Source organism: Dromiciops gliroides, chromosome 3 (assembly GCF_019393635.1).
Source record: "Dromiciops gliroides isolate mDroGli1 chromosome 3, mDroGli1.pri, whole genome shotgun sequence".
Classification (NCBI taxonomy): Eukaryota; Metazoa; Chordata; class Mammalia; order Microbiotheria; family Microbiotheriidae; genus Dromiciops; species Dromiciops gliroides.
Window position 1 is genome coordinate 611,144,841 of NC_057863.1, and position 18,571 is coordinate 611,163,411.

An 18,571-nucleotide genomic window follows, 5' to 3' on the forward strand; every position below is an offset into this window, starting at 1 on the left:
TTAGCTGACTTCTGTAAATAGCACCTTCTGCAGGGACTGCTGACTGGTCAAATGTTCCTGTAATTCCCTGTGTCGCTGGTGTCATTTGTAGGGAGCCAAAGTCGGGTTTGCCGTGCGCACACCATATGCCACATATTTATCAGAGCTGGCGTCTGGGCCTTGGCGCCCCATTCCCTGATATTCTAATTATGAGACCAGCTCGGTGCTTTTCCGTTGGCCAAGGGAATTGGGGCCGGTATTGCTTTCTTCAGAGCCTGCTTGGCAGAGACCGGGAAATCTCATCGGTAGAGGCTGTAGGAATTTGCTAAATGAGGCAGAAAGGTCAGTAGGCTTCTCATCCATTTCAGGTGCAAAAAGAATTGGGATGAGAGCAGCTGCCAGCCTAAGATTGTCGAGACTGACGCTCTCTGATAGCCAAGCTGGACTTCTTTTAGAAATCAGAGACCTTCAGAGCTAGGAAGGGTCTGATAGGGATTCAAGGGAAAAGACCCTCATTCTGAAAAGGAGGATCTCAAAGCCCAGGGAATGAAGCCAGTTGCCCAAGGTCACACAAGAGGTTTCATGGCAGATCTGGCTCGAGAACCCAGGTCTCCTGACTTCTAATCCAGCTTGCTTTTCACTAGAGCATGATAAAAACCTTAATGGGTTTCCCCCATGATGCCTCACTGCAGTGTGAAGGTGACCTTGCTTTCTCAATGGTCAAACTATGGCAGGTTTTACCAAGTTACAAAAGTCTTTGAGCACAAGCTCAGACTCATGCCTGTTGCATACAGAACTTCCTAGCTGAGGTCAAAGAGACTTATTATCCAATTGGTGCCTAGGATGATGTGTTTTTTGAACCACAATGACTCAAGAAGTTTATTCATGGAAGGAAGGAAGGAAGGAAGGAAGGAAGGAAGGAAGGAAGGAAGGAAGGAAGGAAGGAAGGAAGGAAGGAAGGAAGGGAGGAAGGGAGGAAGGGAGGAAGGGAGGGAGGGAGGGAGGGAGGGAGGAAGGAAGGGAGGGAAGGAAAAAGGAAAGGAAAGATTAGAAGAAAGAAGGAAGGAAAGGAAGAAGGAAGGAAACAAGCATTTTTAAAGTAGCTTCTATGTGTCAGGCAGTGTGCTAAGCATTTTGCAAATATTGTCTTATTGTATTGCTATTGTACATGCTATTTGGCAAATATCATCTAATTGTACTGCTGGGAGCTATGTGCTATTGTTATCCCCATTTTATAGTTGAGGAAACTGAGGCAGGCAGAGGTACAGCTAGGAAGTATCTGAAATTGGCTATCTCAGATATATTTTTAAAAAACGTCTTTTATCTGTTGAATTGAAACCTGCCTCCCTTGACTTTTTCCCATTGGTCTTAGTTGTATGCTCTGGGGTACTTTGAGGAGGACTGATGATTTCTCTGCTGTGGGTCTTCCTGCCATGGATATATGTTATAGCCTTGCTTTGCCTTTGGAGACAGTCCTTGGGGTTGCTATGCCTGAAAGACTCATCAGGGGCAGCTAGGTGGCGCAGTGGATAGAGCACCGGCCCTGGAGTCAGGAATACCTGAGTTCAAATCCGGCCTCAGACACTTAACACTTACTAGCTGTGTGACCCTGGGCAAGTCACTTAACCCCAATTGCCTCACTAAAAAAAAAAAAAAAAAATTAAAAAAAAAAAAAAAGACTCATCACCCTGTGGTCAATTTGATAATGAACTTCTTGGAACTGAGCTAGGCTTGTCCTCAGACAACATACTATCCATCAGGAGGCAGACTTCAACTCAACAGAAGTAATTGCCCCTCTGTTTCTTAGCCCTTGTCTGATGATATCCAGTCTTGTCAAGGTCAGTATTCCAGGCACTGACACAAGGTGCCAACCAGGAAGAATGGGAAAGAACTCTGAGGGTATTTTCAAGGATGTAATCTGAGTCATTGACATTGGAGAAGAAAGTTACCATTGCCCTGCCTTTTGGCGTACTATGTACCCAAGATCTTGGGCAATATAGAGCATGGGCCAATCCATGTGTGTGTGTGTGTGTGTGTGTGTGTGTGTGTGTGTGTGTGTGTGTGTGTACCCAAGATCTTAGGCAATATATACAGCATGGTCCAATGCACAAGCCTTTCCCCAGGGACACACACAACACAGGAAAATACAAATAGAAACACATAGAGCAAGCCACCCAAGCAATCATACTCCCCAGGGCCCTAGGGTTCTGCCACAAGAAGACTCACCATGTTTAGAATGCAGCTAGGTTGTGCACTGGATAGAACACTGAGCCTGGCATCAGAAAGATCTGAGTTCAAATATGACCTAGCTGTGTGACCCAGGCAAGTCTTTCAAACTTCAGTTTCCTCAACTGGAAAATGGGGGTAATAACAGCATCTACCTCCCAGAGTTATTGTGATGATCAAATGAAATATCTGTTAAGTGTTTAGCACAATGCCTGACACAGAGCAGGAGATATGGAAATGCTTCTTCCCCTCCCTTTTCTTGCCTTCTCTCACCAACACACTCAGTTCCATCAAAGTAGTTTTGAAGGGTCCAGTTATGTATAGCAGCCCAGAGGTGGGGCTCCTCCAAGATCCTTCATGCTTCTTATAGGTAGCCTTAGAAGGGGAGAGGGGCTGATGGCCTCATTAGGCTTATTGACTCAGCTGCTACCTTCCTGCTTCATACAAAGCCCAACTCATCTGTTCCCCTGATTGTGTTAACAAGTATTCTGTTCAATTCTGGAAACCACATTTTAGGAAGGACATTGACAAACTGGAAAACAGCCAGAGGAGGGTGAATAGGGTGAGGAGAGAACTGGGAATTTTGCCATACATGGATCAATTGAAAGAACGAGGGATGTTTAACCTAGAAACATGGGAGGGAATATTTGAAGGCTGTCATGTGAAAGAGAGAAGACTGTTTCTACTTGGCCCCAGAGGGCAGAAACAGAACCAATGGGTAGAAATTGCAGCTAGGAAGATTTCAGCTCTGTGTGTGGAAAAACTTGCTGATTTTGTTGTTATTCTTCAGCCATTTTAGTTGTTTCCGACCCCATTTGGGGTTTTCTTGGCAAAGACACTGGAAAGATTTGCCATTTTCTTCTCTAGCTTATTCTACAGATGAGGGAACTGAGACAAACAGGGTGAAGTGACTTGCCCAGGGTCACCCAGCTAGTAAGTGTCTGAGGTCAAATTTGAACTCACAAAAATTAGTCTTCCTGACTTCAGACCTAGTGCTCTGTGCCAAGGCTTTTTAAACTATTTCTACTTTTGCCCCCTTTTTGCCCAAGAAATTTCTATACAACCCCAGGTATGTAGGTATATAAAATAGGTATACATAACCTTTTACTTTTCCCCAATTTTTGCAACCCCGACATTCAACATGTGACCCCATATGGGGTCCCCGACCCACAGTTTAAGAAGCTTTTCTCTATCCACTTATCCACTTAGCCTCCCTTCCACTAAAAGTGAGATGGCCTTCCCACCACTTGTCCAGGATATCAGAGAGAGGATTTCTGCTCAGATCAGTTTTGGACTAGCTGTCTCCTGAGGTTCCTTTCAGACCTAACTATGACTCTAGGACCTGTAAGAGGCCACTTCCTCAAAGATGGGAGCCTACCACCAAGTCCCTGAACCACTAGAAACCCCAGGCCAACACAGAGACTCCTGACCTTACCCGGAGCCTTCTCCATGTATGGAGAAGCATTCTCCATGTATGGGCTGTCTTCTGGATAGACATCATCTAAGATTTGATGCTGAATGTGAACCCAGTGAGCCAGGCACCTTATCACCAATTGTTAACTGGCCCGGCCTGTGGACCATCTGTGCACGACCTGTGGTAGAGTCTTCCAAGCTTGTATTGGTTTGATCAAAGACAGTGGGACACTGTGACTCCATCATAGTGATGTCATTTGGGTCCCCTCTGAGAATGAAGGACAAGAACCAACCAACCAACCAACCGGCCTGCACACCTAACCTACTCCCTGCTCTATCACCTCCATCCCTAGCCCCCTGAGGGTTGGATAAGGAAGGCATAGAACTATTGCCCTCATGTTTTCCAATTTATCCTCTCACTTATTTGCACATCATTCTTGTTTTTTGTTGTCTTCCCCATTAGATTGTGAGCTCCTGAAGGGCAGGGACTGTCTTGCTTCTTTTTGGATCTCCCAGACTTGGCACATATTGGATGCTTGGTAAGTGACTGACTGATTGAGAGCACCCTCAGTCATGACAAGACCCCATCATGTTGCAACTCTGATGATTTAGTTCATCTGGGGATAGAAGGCAAACTGGCACTTCCTGCTGCCACCCTAATTTCTGTGATTCAGAGTTGTCTTGTGTTGAGGCAAACCTTTTCTCCCTGCTACTCATTCCCATCCAGCGCTGTGTTAAGTTGAATCCCCAATGATTTGAATTAAATAATCCCAATTGAATCTGGTCCTGATATTGTCCACTGATCACATCAGGTCATAGGATCCTGGTGCTAGAGCCAGAAGGAGTTCAAGTCCAACCCCTTCATTTTATAGGTGAGGAAACTGAGCCTCAGAGAAGGGAAGGCATTTGCTAAGGGTCACACAGCTGGTACCTGTCTGAAGTGGGACTCAAACCTAGGTCACCCTTGACCCCAAGTCTTGTGCTCTATGCACTGTGCCACACTGCCCCCTCATTTCTTGAGGAGGCCAGCTGGTTCACACCTTCCCTTCTACCTCATCATTTGCCATTCCCCTCACACTCTGTTCTCTCTGGTCATTGACTTTGACTCTCCCAATGTCTTCGCTTCACCATCCACAAGGACAACCATAGCTTAAATCGTACCATCCACCATAACTGCACCACCTCCATGATCCGGAACCGACTGCCCCTTCCCTGATCATATTTCCCTGCTTTTTCAGTCCTCCCTTTGCCTCACTATTTTCTCCCCTCTTCATCATGAGCTCCAGTCCTTCCACTCTTCCTTGTTCTCCTAATCCACCTCCCTTGCTTTGGCTTCTCTTCTAAATCTTTGCTCCTGTCCCCAAGGATGAGGTGGCCTTTCACCCGGCCAGAGCCAGCCTCTTTGCCTGTGGGGGCCCTTGATCCCTTTCCCCTCCCCTCTCCTCCCCTCCTGTCTCCTCTGGTAGCTCAGCCCTTTGATCATTCCTTCTCTCTCATCTTCAGGTTTTTTCATTTTTACTGACACCTTCCCTGCTGTCTCCAAGCACGTCCAGTTCTCCCCATGCTTTAAAACACACACACACATACACACACATACACACACATGCACACGCACACCCTTCACTTGTCCCTACTATCCCCTGAAGCCATTGTCCTATATTTTTCCTGCCTTTCACTGCCAAGCTTCTAGAAAAAAAAAAATGTCTCTCCTCACTGCCCTAATTTCCTCACTACTCACTCACTCACTTCTCAACTCCTTACAGCCTGGTGACTACATTCCTCTAATGAAATTGTATTTTTAATTCCTCCTTGACCTTCTTTTGACATAGCTGACCACTTCTTCTAACCCCTGACCTCTCCCTATCATTGGATGGCTCCTCTTAGAACCTCAGGTTAAAAGTGTACTTCCTGAGTTCAAATCTGGCCCCAGACATATACTAGCTGTGTGACCCTGGGCAAGTCACTTCACCCTGTTTGCCTCCGTTTCCTTGTCTATAAAATGAGCTGGAGAAGGAAATGGCAAACCACTTCAGTATCTTTGCCAAGAAAACCCCAGATGGGCTCATGAAGAGTCGAACGTGACTGAAAAACAACAGAAATTTCTTGGTGATCACAGTGGATCACATAGGTACAATAATGCAGATAACTACCAGATCTACACATCCAGCCCCAATCTCTAGCCTTGGTTCTAATCCTGCACCATCAAGCACTTCCCAGACATCTTCACCCAGATGTTGCAGCATCAGTATCTCAAATTCAAAATACTGAAAACAGAATTTATCATCTTCTCCCCAGATGTGCCAAACTTTCCCTTTATTGTTAAATTCACCACTATCCTGGTCACTCAGACTCATCACCTTGGCATCAACCTTGACTTTTCACTGTCTCATTTTCTCTCACCTCTGCCTCCCCCCTAGACAACCAATGGCCAAGTGCTATCAGTTCTATCTCCCCAGCATTTCAGGCACCAGCCTCCTTCTCTCTGATCACTTTGCCACCCCCCACGTTTAAATCATCATGGTCTCTCACACAAACTATTGTATCCAGCCTCCCAATTGGTCTCCCTACCTTGGATCTCTCCTCTTTCCAGTCTATCCTGAAAAAAAAAAAAAAAGCTCGAGGTGAAACAAAAAGAGCTTTGAACTGGATTCATCTTCCAATTCTACCACTAAATAGCTTTGTGTCCCTAGGCAAATACCTGTCGTTTCCCCTAATAGAGTGAAGGCTCCCCCAGGGCAGGGCCTGTTTCATTCTGTTTCTGTATTATCCTCCGTAGGGACTAGGGACTGAGCAGATGCTTGATTAACTCTTACTGAGTGAAGTCTTGGGATGGTAGATTTAGAGCTAGTAGGGACCTTAGAGAGCATCCACCTCAATCTCTTCAATTTACAGATAAGGAAATTGAGAGTCAGAGGAAAAGGCTAGTGACTTGTTCAAAGTCATACAGGGGATACGTAGCAAGCAGATCTTCCTTCTCCAGCCCATTTCTGCATCTTCCCTGACCCCTTCCCCCCACAAATTGCTTGATATTTCTTTTATAACTAGATCCTAATTAAATTAGTGCGAATAATGAATGCCCTCAGGTGGTCACAGGCAGGTAGGTGGTGCAGTGGATAGAGCACCAGGTCTCAAATCAGGAAGACCTAAGTTCAAATCTGGCCTCAGATACTTATTAGCTGTATGACCCTGGGCAAATCATTTAATGCTGTTTGCTTCAGTTTCCCCATTTATAAAATGAGCTGGAGAAGAGACACTACAGTATCTCTGCCAAGAAAACACCAAACAGGGTCATGAAGAGTCTGACATGACTGAAAGAAATGAACAATGAGAAGGCCCTTCACCATGGTGGTTACCCTTGCTCTAGTCACTCTCTGGTTTCTCAATGTGTTTCCTAAAATGTGGCCTCCGGTCTAGACACACCAGACCACAAACTCTCAGGATGACAGCTACATCTTTTGTGCCCCAATTTCTATGGAAAAACTTAATTCCGATGCCCCTTAAGCACCCGATTCCTTCCTTCTCGCCATACTACCACAAGATTCTCAACTGTCTTTGGGCTAAAAAGAGCCTAGATTTCTCTAATTAAGCACAAATTATTGAGTAACACTTCAGAGAGGAGTTTGGGCTAGGGGTTAGGCCCAGACTGTTGGCGACAGAAAAGGTCAAGGACTATGGATGGCTTCCTAGGCACTCCCAAATCCTTCTGGCCACCAAAAGAAGCTCAAAGAACTGGATGACAGGGGGCAGCTAGGTGGCGCAGTGGATAAAGCACCAGCCCTGGATTCAGGAGTACCTGAGTTCAAATCCAGCCTCAGATACTTGATACTTAGCAGCTGTGTGACCCTGGGCAAGTCACTTAACCCTCATTGCCCTGAAAAAAAAAGAAGAAACCTTTAAAAAGCCGGGTGACACGTGGATATGGTACTCTTTTGCAACCAAAAATAGCAGAGCTGGGCTGGGACCGGGAAGGAGCCAAAGTTCTGTAATGAAAGCATTGTCTGACTTGGAGCCCAAAGACCTGGGTTCAACAATCTTTTTCAGTGACTATGGACACTTTACCTTCCTTGATTGACTTACTTGTCACCATATTTGACTTAAAGTGATAAGGTACCCTCTTAACTTAGCAAGATAAAGACAAATCTACTAGCTGTGTGACCTTGGGCAAGTCACTTAACCCTCATTGCCCTGGGGGGGGGGGGAAGATAAGGGCAAATCTCAACCCATCCCAGTTATAGGCTTTAGTTTCAATTAATCACAGACTTTTAAAAAAATTATTTATTTATTTTGAACATTCTTTCCTCCCCTTAAATTTCGAGTTCCAAATTCTTTTCTTCCCTTTAGCCCCTCCCCCATCCATTGAGAAGGCAAGCACTATGATATTAATCATACATGTGAAATTATGCAAAATACTTCCATATTGGCCATGTTGCAGAAATAAAGGCAAGAAAAGTAAAAATGAAAGAATTATACTTCAATTCGCACTCAGAGTTCATCAGTTCTCTCTCTGGAGGTGGATAGCATTTTTCATCATGAGTCTTTTGGAGTAATCATAGGCTTTAGATTAAATATAAAAAGTCTTTGGAACATTACAGAGGAAATATAAAAAGTATTTGGAACATTACATGGGGCTGAGAGGAAGAAACTTGATCACGCCTGAACAAGAACAGAGATTGTTGCAGAGTTTGGAGCAAATGCAATATTCCAGCTAAGCTCACTGAGGAAGAGAGGCTGAGGGTCCAGCCTCAGCCGGGGCCTCCTTTGATGTTCCAGTCCATTTTGGCCAGATGGGACCCCCCTGAGCCTCAAAGGGTCCAGAGGAGTTCTGCCTTCCTGCCTTCCTATCAGAGTCCTAGTATCTTCCAAGGTCAGCTGAAAACAGTAGCTGCGATGGGAGCCAAGGATAGACTGGGCTAGCAGTGTGCGGCTCCAGAAAGAAATGATGCCAAGCCTAAGAAGGGGAGAACAATACCAATAATAAACAATGAACATTTATAGAACTCTCACGGGGCTAAGAACTTTATAATTATTATATCATTTGATCCTCACAGCAACCCTGGGAGGTAGGTGCTGTTATTATCCCCATTTCACAGATGAGGAAACTGAGGTGAAGAGAGATTAAGTGACTTGCTGGTAAAGGTCCAAACTCAGGGTTTCTTGACTCAAGGTTTAGTGCTTTCGGCACTATGGCGCCACCTAGTGCCTGAAGGGATTCTAGTAACCAGGAGCCGACCCCTTTGTACATGTATACTAAGCTTAAACTTGCTGTTGCTCTGGATTCTAGAGCTTTGAGGAAGAGAATGTTCTTATTGTACCACGTTTGTAAATACCCCTTTCTAAAACAGAAACAGGGAAGCTAGGTGATGTCACAGTGCACAGAGCACCAGGCCTGGAATAAGGAAGACTAATTGATCTGGCCTCAGACACTTACTAGCTGTGTGACCTTGGGCAAGTCACTTAACACTGTTTGCCTCAGTTTTTTCATCTGTAAAATGAGCTGGAGAAGGAAATGGCAAACCACTGAAGTATCTTTGCCAAGAAAACCCCAAATGGGGTCAAGAAGAGTCAGACGCAACAGAAAATGACTGAACAACACCACATGGCTGACTAAATGATAACCATAATCATGGGAGCTCGAGGCAATATCATTGTCCCACACTTAGGAGTACACCTTGAAGCCCAGGAGGGAGATGTAGCCAACCCCACTTCTACAAGAGTGAGTCGAATGGGGGCAGCTAGGTGGCGTAGTGGATAGAGCACCGGCCCTGGATTTAGGAGTACCTGAGTTCAAACCCGGCCTCAGACATTTGACACTTACTAGCTGTGTGACCCTGGGCAAGTCACTTAACCCCAATTTTCCTCACTAAAAAAAAAAAAAAAAAAAAAGAGTGAGTCAAATGAGTCCAGAGAGTGGCTCGACTTTGAAGAGTGGATGATTGGATGTGTGTGAGCATCCCCTCCCCCTGCCCAGGCAGTGGCCGAATCCTTCCAAGCCTTAGGAGTTCATTTTCTGAGGGACTCTGGTTCTTTTGAACCAGTCACCTGTTGTCTCTCTCTCTGGTGAGCCTCTCCACATTTAAAATAGTTTGCCTTGTCCTCAGATGACAATGAGGTGGCCCCTGGTGGGATGTGGGAAGGGCAGAAATTGCTTTTTTCCTAAACAAAGATCTAGGCAGGGTTGACCATACCAGAGATAGATTAGGCAATTTAAGTGACACAGAGAGGCAGTATAGTATAAGGAAAAGTAAATGGACCTGGAGCCAGGACACCTGGATCTCAATAATAAAATAACTCTCATATATATGTATATATATATACACATATATATCACTTTAAGGTTTTAGAAGCACTTTACAAATATTATCTTATTTAATCCTCACATTTAGTGTAGATATACTTGTATATGTATCTGAAAGAACCATATTAATGTGAGCTATTAAAAAAAAAACAAACTTTAACTTCCCAACTCAGCTTATTCCACTTATGGACAGATTTAATTGTTAGGAAACTTTTCCTTGCATCAGGCAGGAACTGCCTTTGAGGTTTCCACACTTACTTCCTCCTAGGTCTATGCTAGTTCTGCCAAGCAGAATGAGTCTATTCCCTATTCCTGCATGACAATCTTTCAAATACTTGATGGTAGATTTCATGTGCTTCCTAAGGCTTCCTCTCTCTCGGTTACATATCTCCATTTCCTTCAGCCGGTTTTGAGGCTAATCACCATCTTGGTCTTCCCCCTCTGGATGGAGTCTAGTTTTTCTATGATCTTCCTAAAATGCAGCACTCCAAAAATGAACCCAAGACTCTTCATGCAGTCTGACAAGGGCAGAGTATAAGATGGTCATCTTCCTAGTACTGGTTGCACTGGGACCCCAGAAGATTTGTGATCTTCTCAATGTGGGTATTCCCTCCAATGATGTAGATTGCAATCCACATTGCCTGCCCATCCTATTTAATTCCTAGCCATATCTTCCCATAAGGTTGCCACAGGAATGCCACCCAAGATGGTTGTGGGGGGAGTCTCTTCCTCTTATTCTCTTGACACTGTGAGGATACCAGCAGAACACATGGACTTTCCAAGGATAATACCTCACTATCACTATATGACCTGGCCCCATTCTTGTTCATTCATTTGCTTCTTTTGATGGCATGACTTATCTGTAAGGCTGTGTGTGTGTGTTACCCATGTAGGTTCTGTGTGTCCAGAGGGGCAGGCTAATTGTGGCTTGAAGGGAGGCATGAATCAATTTCTCTAGAGTCTCCTCCACTCATCCTTCTCCTTTTATTGTGGGGGGAGGGCTCCTGAGCAACATATCCAAATTACATAACAAATTGGGACCATGCCTATTCTGGTTGGCACTGGTCCCCGAATACAGTCCATCCACCTTTCTTAAAGGGACACTTAGATTTCTATCCAGAGGAGAATCAGGAGCTTGATATAGGCTGGCCACTCTATTCTCCTCAGATTAGAATTATATCATCTTCCCCCTTCCTCTCCCCAAATATTGTTAGTCTCAGGGAAATAAAAGGCATCTAGATGACTCAATGAATAGAATACTGGGCCTGGATTCAGGAAGACCTGAGTTCAAATCCAGACTTAGACATGTACTAGCTATGTGACCCTGAACAAGTCACTTACCCCTGCTTGCCTCAGTTTCCTCATCTGTCAAATAAGCTGAAGAAGAAAATGGCAAACCACTCCAGTATTTTTACCAAGAAAACCCCAAATGGGGTCATGAAGAATCAGACATGACTGAAATGACTGAACCACAACAACAGCCTTCTCACACCCACAGGTGTCTCTCTGTTGCCTTTTGGGTAATCTTTCATTCCACTTTTATGGGAGACTATGGTGCTCTCTTCACTCTGGGCCATACAATATTGCTAGAAGAATATTGGGACTGAAAGGATGGGTTTTCATTTCTTGGAGAATTTGGAAGTGATTTTTAAAAATGTCCCAAAGTCAAGCCAGCCTCATCTCCTCTTTCTGTTTAGTTCTGGACCTAGCTCATTATCCATTAACAGCATTTGTCAAAGATTTAAATACTAATGGGTGAGGCAGCTAGGTGGCACAGTGGATAAATCACTGGCCCTGGATTCAGGAGGACCTGAGTTCAAATCCAGCCTCAAACACTTGACGCTTACTAGCCGTGTGACCCTGGGCAAGTCACTTAACTCTCATTGCCCTGCAAAAAAATTTTTTAAAAAATAAAATAAAATACTAATGGGTAAACTATATGGGTTGTCCTTCTAACTGCTGGAATAACTGAACAACAGGCATTCTTTATCCCCTTGAATTTTGCAGTATGGATGGTTAGGCCAAGCTCTTCTGAGTGATTATCAATCTCACTTGGGAGGCTTTGCAGTATATTGGGCCTGATGCAACTAATACAATGTCATGTGCAAAAAGAAGCATCTGGAATTGTGTGTGTGTGTGTTACCCATGTCTGACTGTCTATCTTCAACTAAGCTTCTGGGCTAGATCTCCTCCATGACAGTGGGTATTACCTTTTGTGTCCCAGAAATCATATTAGTTTGGGGGGAACTGGAATATGACTTTATTCAAGTTGAGCTTGTGGTCCACTAAAACCCTGGTTTTCAGGCCAAAATGCTATCTGGTCATACATTTCTTGTTTCTTATTTGTGAAGCTGACTTTTTGGACCCCTATCAAACTTTACATTTATCCCTATTAAAATTCATCTTTTTAGATATGTTCTTTAAAATGCAAATGTTTTTGAAAGGGGCAACACATGGAATCTCTAAGGCCCTGGAGTAAATTACTTTGTTCAGATAAGATGTTTTTCCCCCCAGCAGAACCCTAGGAACCTAGGAGATGTTGGGGATGGGGGCCAGCTAGGTCCTTGGCTCAGAAATATCTAGTTTTGAGTCTAGTGGAAATTGACTGTATTTCCAAGCAGGAATTGAGAGAAATGAGCTTTTGCTCTGGCTCTGCTGCTAACTTATTGGGTAACAGGGGGCATGTTGCTTCATTCCTCTGGGTTTCAGTTCCCTTTGTAATGATAGGGTTGGAATATATAACCTCCAAGGTCCTTTCCAGCACTTATATTTTATCCTTCCCTTTCAGCTCTGACATTCTTTGTTCTCTAATTTCCACATGTTGAGGACTTAGCAGCATTGTGTTATGATGGGGAAAACAAGTCTGGTTTGGCTATTGCCTTGCATACATTTGCCGGGGTATGGATCGGGATGAAGGGAGTTCGACACAGAGAAAGGCTCACTGTGGCAATAACTCTCTAGGTAGCTGGTCTCCTTCCATATGCTTCTCCCCAATGTTACCTTTTTTATGTGCTGACTGTCAGCCAGGAGGCCTTGGCTTGGCAACTGTGCAGTTGGGAACTGGGCAGAAACACTAGTCTATTCTTCCAGGAGTGGTGGTGGGATGGATAAGTGTAGGATCTATGAACAGGATAAAGGGTTTTTTCCCCTCCCCTCTCATTCTCTGAGAAAGTATGGATAGGTCATTCAACCCAGGGAGCTGGAGTCCTGTGGCCATCTTACAGAGGCTACAATGTGAAGAAAAATCAACCTTCACAACTGTACACTTTCTCCTCCATGACTACTAATCATTTGGTTAACAACTTGTGGTTTTTAAATTTTATTTGATTTTGCTTCATTTTAATTTAATTTTTATAAATATTTATTTTCTCTATTTCCCTCTCTCCCTACCCCAACTGAACCTAATGAAAAAGAAAACAAAAACTCTCATAGCAAATTTACATAGCCTAGCAAAACAAACTCCCACATTGGCAGTGACCAAAAGTGCATGTCTCTTTCTTCATCTGAAGAGCATCACCTCTCTAGCAGGAGGTGGTCAGGGCACAGTATCTTCAGTCCCCTGGAATTGATCATTGATCATTGCATTGATCAGAATTCTAAAGTCTCTCCAAGTTGTTACCTTTTGTTGTTATTATTGCATAAATTGTTCTCTTGGTTCTTTTTCTTTCACTGCGTCAGGTCATAGATGCCTCCCATTTCCTCTGGTAGACCCTGTATTCAAGACCATGGATTCAGCCTGCCCCACAACTCAGAAGGGCCTAGAATTCTAGGAAAAGAGCTAGGAGACTCTCAGAATTACTTCTGCTGGAACACACATTCCCTCAGGGATGGTCATGCAAAAGAATAATGTCCCACGAGCTGCATGAAGAACCCAGTGAAGGTATATGACACCAGACCAGTTAATTAACTCAGCTTTGGGACTCTTCCAGTCCTGATTAAAATGTATTAGAGTGAAGACTCAATCTGGGCGGGGGAGGTGGAGCGGAACCAAGATGGCGGAGAGAAGCCAGGAAGTTGCTTGAACTCCCCCGTGTTTCCTTCAAAAACAGCATTAAATCAAGCCTCTAAATGGATTCCAGAACTACAGAACCTTCTTACTTGAGATAATTTAGAAGACTTCAGGAAAGGTCTGTCTCACTTGGGCGAAAGGGGAGAGTAGCTCAGCACAGCTGAGAGTGGCACAGCTGAGAGCAGTAAGAAGCTTGCAACAGTGACCCCTGTGCCCCAGGAGCAGACTTCAACTTTGCAAGTTTTAAAATAGGCTACAATATGAGAAAGAAACAAAAAAGGACCCTTACCATTGACAGCTTCTATGGTGAAAGGGAAGATCAAAACACAAACTCAGATGAGTTTGTCAAAATGCCCACAACTGAAGACTCAAGTGGGAAGATGATCTTGTCTCAAGACCAAAAGCCTTCTTTGAAGAGCTCAAAAAGACTTTTAAAAATCAAATGAGTTGGGGGCAGCTAGGTGGCACAGTGGATAAAGCACCGGCTCTTGATTCAGGAAACACCTGAGTTCAAATCCGGTCCCAGACACTTCACATTTACTAGTTGTGTGACCCTGGGCAAGTCATTTAACCCTCATTGCCCTACCAAAAAAACAAACAAACAAACAAAAAAATCAAATGAGAGAGGTAGAAGAAAAAATAGGAAAAGAAATGAGAGAAATGAGAGTTACACTGGTAAAAAACACAAAAATTGTCTGAAGAAAACAATTTCTTAAAAAAATACAATTGGCCAAATGGGAGAAAAAAATTGGTCAAATGGAAAAGGAGATGCAAAAGCTTACTGAGGAAAAGAATGCATTATAAATTAAATTTGGGTAAATGGAAGCTAATGACTCCATGAGACACCAAGAATCTGTCAAGCAGAATCAAAAGGCTGAAAAAATAGAAGAAAATGTGAAATACCTCATTGGAAAAACAACTGACCTGGAAAATAGATCCAGGAAAGATAATCTAAGAATTACTGGACTACCTGAAAGCCATGATCAAGAAAAGAGTCTAGACACCATATTCCAGGAAATTATAAAGGAGAACTGCCCTGATATTGTAGAATCAGAGGATAAAACCATCATTGAAAGAATCCAGTGATCACCTCCTGAAAGAAACCCCAAAAGGAAAACTCCAAGGAATATTGTAGCCAAATTCCAGAATTATCAGGTGAAGGAGAAAATACTCCAAGCAGCCAGAAAGAAACAATTTGAATATCATGGAGCCACAGTCAGGATTACACAGGACCTGGCAGCTTCAACATTAAAGGATTGCAAGGCTTGGAATATGACATTCTGGAAGGCAAAGGAGCTTGGATAACAACCAAGAATCAACTGCCCAGCAAAATTGAGCATTATCTTTCATGGGAAAAGATGGACATTCAATAAAATAGGGGACTTATAAGGTTTACTGAAAAAAAGACCAGAACTGAACAGAAAATTTGATCTCCAAATACAAGACCAAGTGGCATAACATCCAAATTCTTAGAGGAGAAGTTAAATGAATTACAAGAGGAAATAGGAAAACTACTAGTGGGGGAAACTAAACTTTCACCTCTCAGATAAATATAACCACAAAATAAATAAGAAAGAAGTTAAAGAGGTGAATAGAATGTTAGAAAAGTTAGATGTGATAGATGTCTGGAGAAAATTGAATGGGCATAGAAAGGAATATACCTTTTTCTTTGTGGTACATGGCACATACTCAAAAATTGGCCATGTATTAGGGCACAAAAACCTCATAGTCAAATGTAGAAAGGCAGAAATAGCAAACGTATCCTTCTCAGATCATGATGAAATAAAAATTACATGTAATAAAGAGCCATGGAAAGGTAGACTGAAAATTAATTGGAAACTCAATAATCTCATCCTAAAGAATGAGTGGGTCAAACAACAAATCATATAAACAATCAATAACTTCATCCAAGAGAATGACAATAATGAGACAACATACCAAAACCTATGGGATGCAGCCAAAGCAGTGCTTAGGAGAAATTTTATATCTCTAAATACTTACATGAATAAAAAAAGAGAGTGAAGACTCACTTCAACCTATCACCTGAGGTGGCTTCACACACTGCTTCACATCCCATCTGATGATTCATCAGGGGACCGAGTTTATTACCATTAGGTACTTCCCCACAACTCTACCCTTTTTACTTTCTGCTCTTGTTCTCAGGAACAATAATCTGATCAAAATGGTACCTCTTCTGGAGGACTTCCTACTACTCAGCATATTACATTTCACCTCAGCTCCACACTGTCCAATTTCCTCCAGGCATATGCCAAGCCAAGGCAAGGTCTGAGCTCTTTTGTCTGTTGGTGGTTTTCTTTGATATAGAAACTCCTTCATGGTATTCATTCAGCTCTGATAATTGGACACAGGGTCTTCACATTTCTTGAACTCCTAAGTTTCCCTCCAAAGCTGGACATGTCCATCTTAGGGATTGCTGTTTAGTCACCTGTGCTCAGGAAAGAAATAATAATATTAATAACTATAGCCAGCACTTATGTAGCACCTACTATGTGCTATGCATTGTGCTAAATGCCTTCTCATATCTTCTCATATATCTTCTCATATATCTTCAAATATCTTCTCATTTTATCCTCACAACAATCCTTTTGGGGTAGGTGCTATTATTATCCCCTTTTTACAACTGGGAAAACTGAGGCAGACAAGTTAGGTGATTCCCCACCACCACCAAGGTCACATAGCTAGTAAATATCTAAGGTGGGATATGAACTCAGGTTTTCCTGACAATAGGTCCAGCACTCTATTCCCTGAGCCCCCTAGCTAGTGGCAGAGCTGGGGTTTGAACTCAGGTCTTTGGATCACTGGATCATAAATAGTGAGCTGGAACAAACTTCAAAGATCACCTCTCTATCTATATTTTTTACCACTCTTCAGTGCTTACCAGCCCTTTAACAGACATAAGAAACCAAGCTGTTTTGCAGACATGCAGTTGGGAGGTGAGTGAGGACTAAAGTTTTGAGTTGCCCTGTTTTCTTACCTGCCAAAAAAGGAAAGGATAGAATGATCTGAGATGCTGAGGGAGACAGGGCTTATCTTCAGAGCTTTGGAGGATTTGTGCACCGACAGAGTGAGGAGAAGTGTGTTTCTGGGGAAAGGATGAACCCAGATCAGAAACTAGGGTGTTTTTATCTTGTCTTATAAAAATGGTATATTGCTGACTCTGTGGAATTTTGTAATAGGCATGTAACCCACGGCCCAGCCTTTCCTTCTTCCCACCCTGCCTCTGCCTCTAGAATTCTGGGATTATCCATACTGGGTCTGGTCTTAGAAGCTGACCCCAAGAGACCCATTTTCTCTGTTTAGTTTATTTCCCTTATCTAGAGTTACTCTAGGAAAATCTCTACATCTATCCTATATTTGACTTATGTCTATTCCCTCAAATGTGGGTAACAGAGTCCCATTGTTCCCATACAGTCATTCATGATAGAAATGCACATGGATAGGGCAGCCTTTATTTCACTCCCAAGATAATGCAGAAAATGCAAAGGATTCTGAGGAGCCCATGAGCATACATAGGAACACACAGAATACTCAAATCATCCATCAGCCCCGCCCCCCCCCCACCTCCTTGGAAGGAAAATGAGCTTGGGGTTGCCATGGGGACAACCCTTTGACATTCTGGAGAAAGTCTGTGCTTCCCACAATATACTCTATGGTCCTTCCCAGACTTGTGGTGTCACTTTCTGGCTTGGATTTCCCACAGACACACTTTGGGTTTCTGAAAAAGCAATATCCTTCCCATTGAACCAGAACTGCCTGGAGAATTTACTGAGTTTGGTCTCTAGGTAGAACACTATTCATGAACCATCTCCCTCCGCGCCCCCCCCCCCCCCCCCGCCACTGCCAGCCCCTCCACTCCCTTCAACAACATACCACATCACCATTCTTTAGGTCTGATCTTTAAATTAGGATTATAGATTTTGAGCTGGAAGGCACCTTAGAAACTAGTATATCCAATTCCTCATTTTACATATGATGTAACAGAAGTACAGAGAGGTTAAACCCAATACTGAATATCAAGGAAGAGTCTACAGTGGGATTTGAACTCAGCTCGTCCTAACTACAAGACTAGTTTTATACCCTGCATGATGCTGCCTCTCAATTCTCAAACTTGGGAAATAAAGAACTTGGAGTTACCCACAAGGCAACTACCAAGATTGGTTCTATCCAGAAAATCAAAACCTCTTCCTCTGCACAAGGGTTTGGCTTCTGGAACACTGGATGGATGAGTAAAGGAATGAAATAAAATCAATGAAATGAAAAATAAATGAATGAAAAAGTATTTATTAAGCACTTACTACATGCAAAGAACGATGGATATAAGTAGAAAGCAAGAAAGTCCCTCCTCTTCTTTTTTTCTTCTTTCTTTCTTTCTTTCTTTTTTTTTGTGGGGCAATGAGGGCTAAGTGACTTGCCCAGGGTCACACAGCTAGTAAGTGTCAAGTGTCTGAGGCTGGATTTGAACTCAGGTCCTCCCAAATCCAGGGCTGATGCTTTCCACTGCACCACCTAGGTGCCCTGACAGTCCCTACTCTTAAGGTGGTCACATTCTAAAACAGGGAGAAAACACATGGGGGGTGGGGTTCAGTTGTATGTCAGAAGGAAAGTCTAGAGAGGCCCTTGGGGTCTAA

General features: G+C 43.3%; 1 long non-coding RNA gene across 1 annotated transcript; it reads left to right on the forward strand.

The window, feature by feature from the left end:
• Positions 1-240: 240 nt before the first annotated feature.
• On the forward strand, positions 241-13,724 carry LOC122746444. The gene is made up of 3 exons (XR_006355543.1): positions 241-321; positions 4,082-4,157; positions 13,592-13,724. It is a non-coding gene; the product is annotated as an uncharacterized LOC122746444 (long non-coding RNA).
• The last annotated feature ends 4,847 nt before the right edge of the window (positions 13,725-18,571 follow it).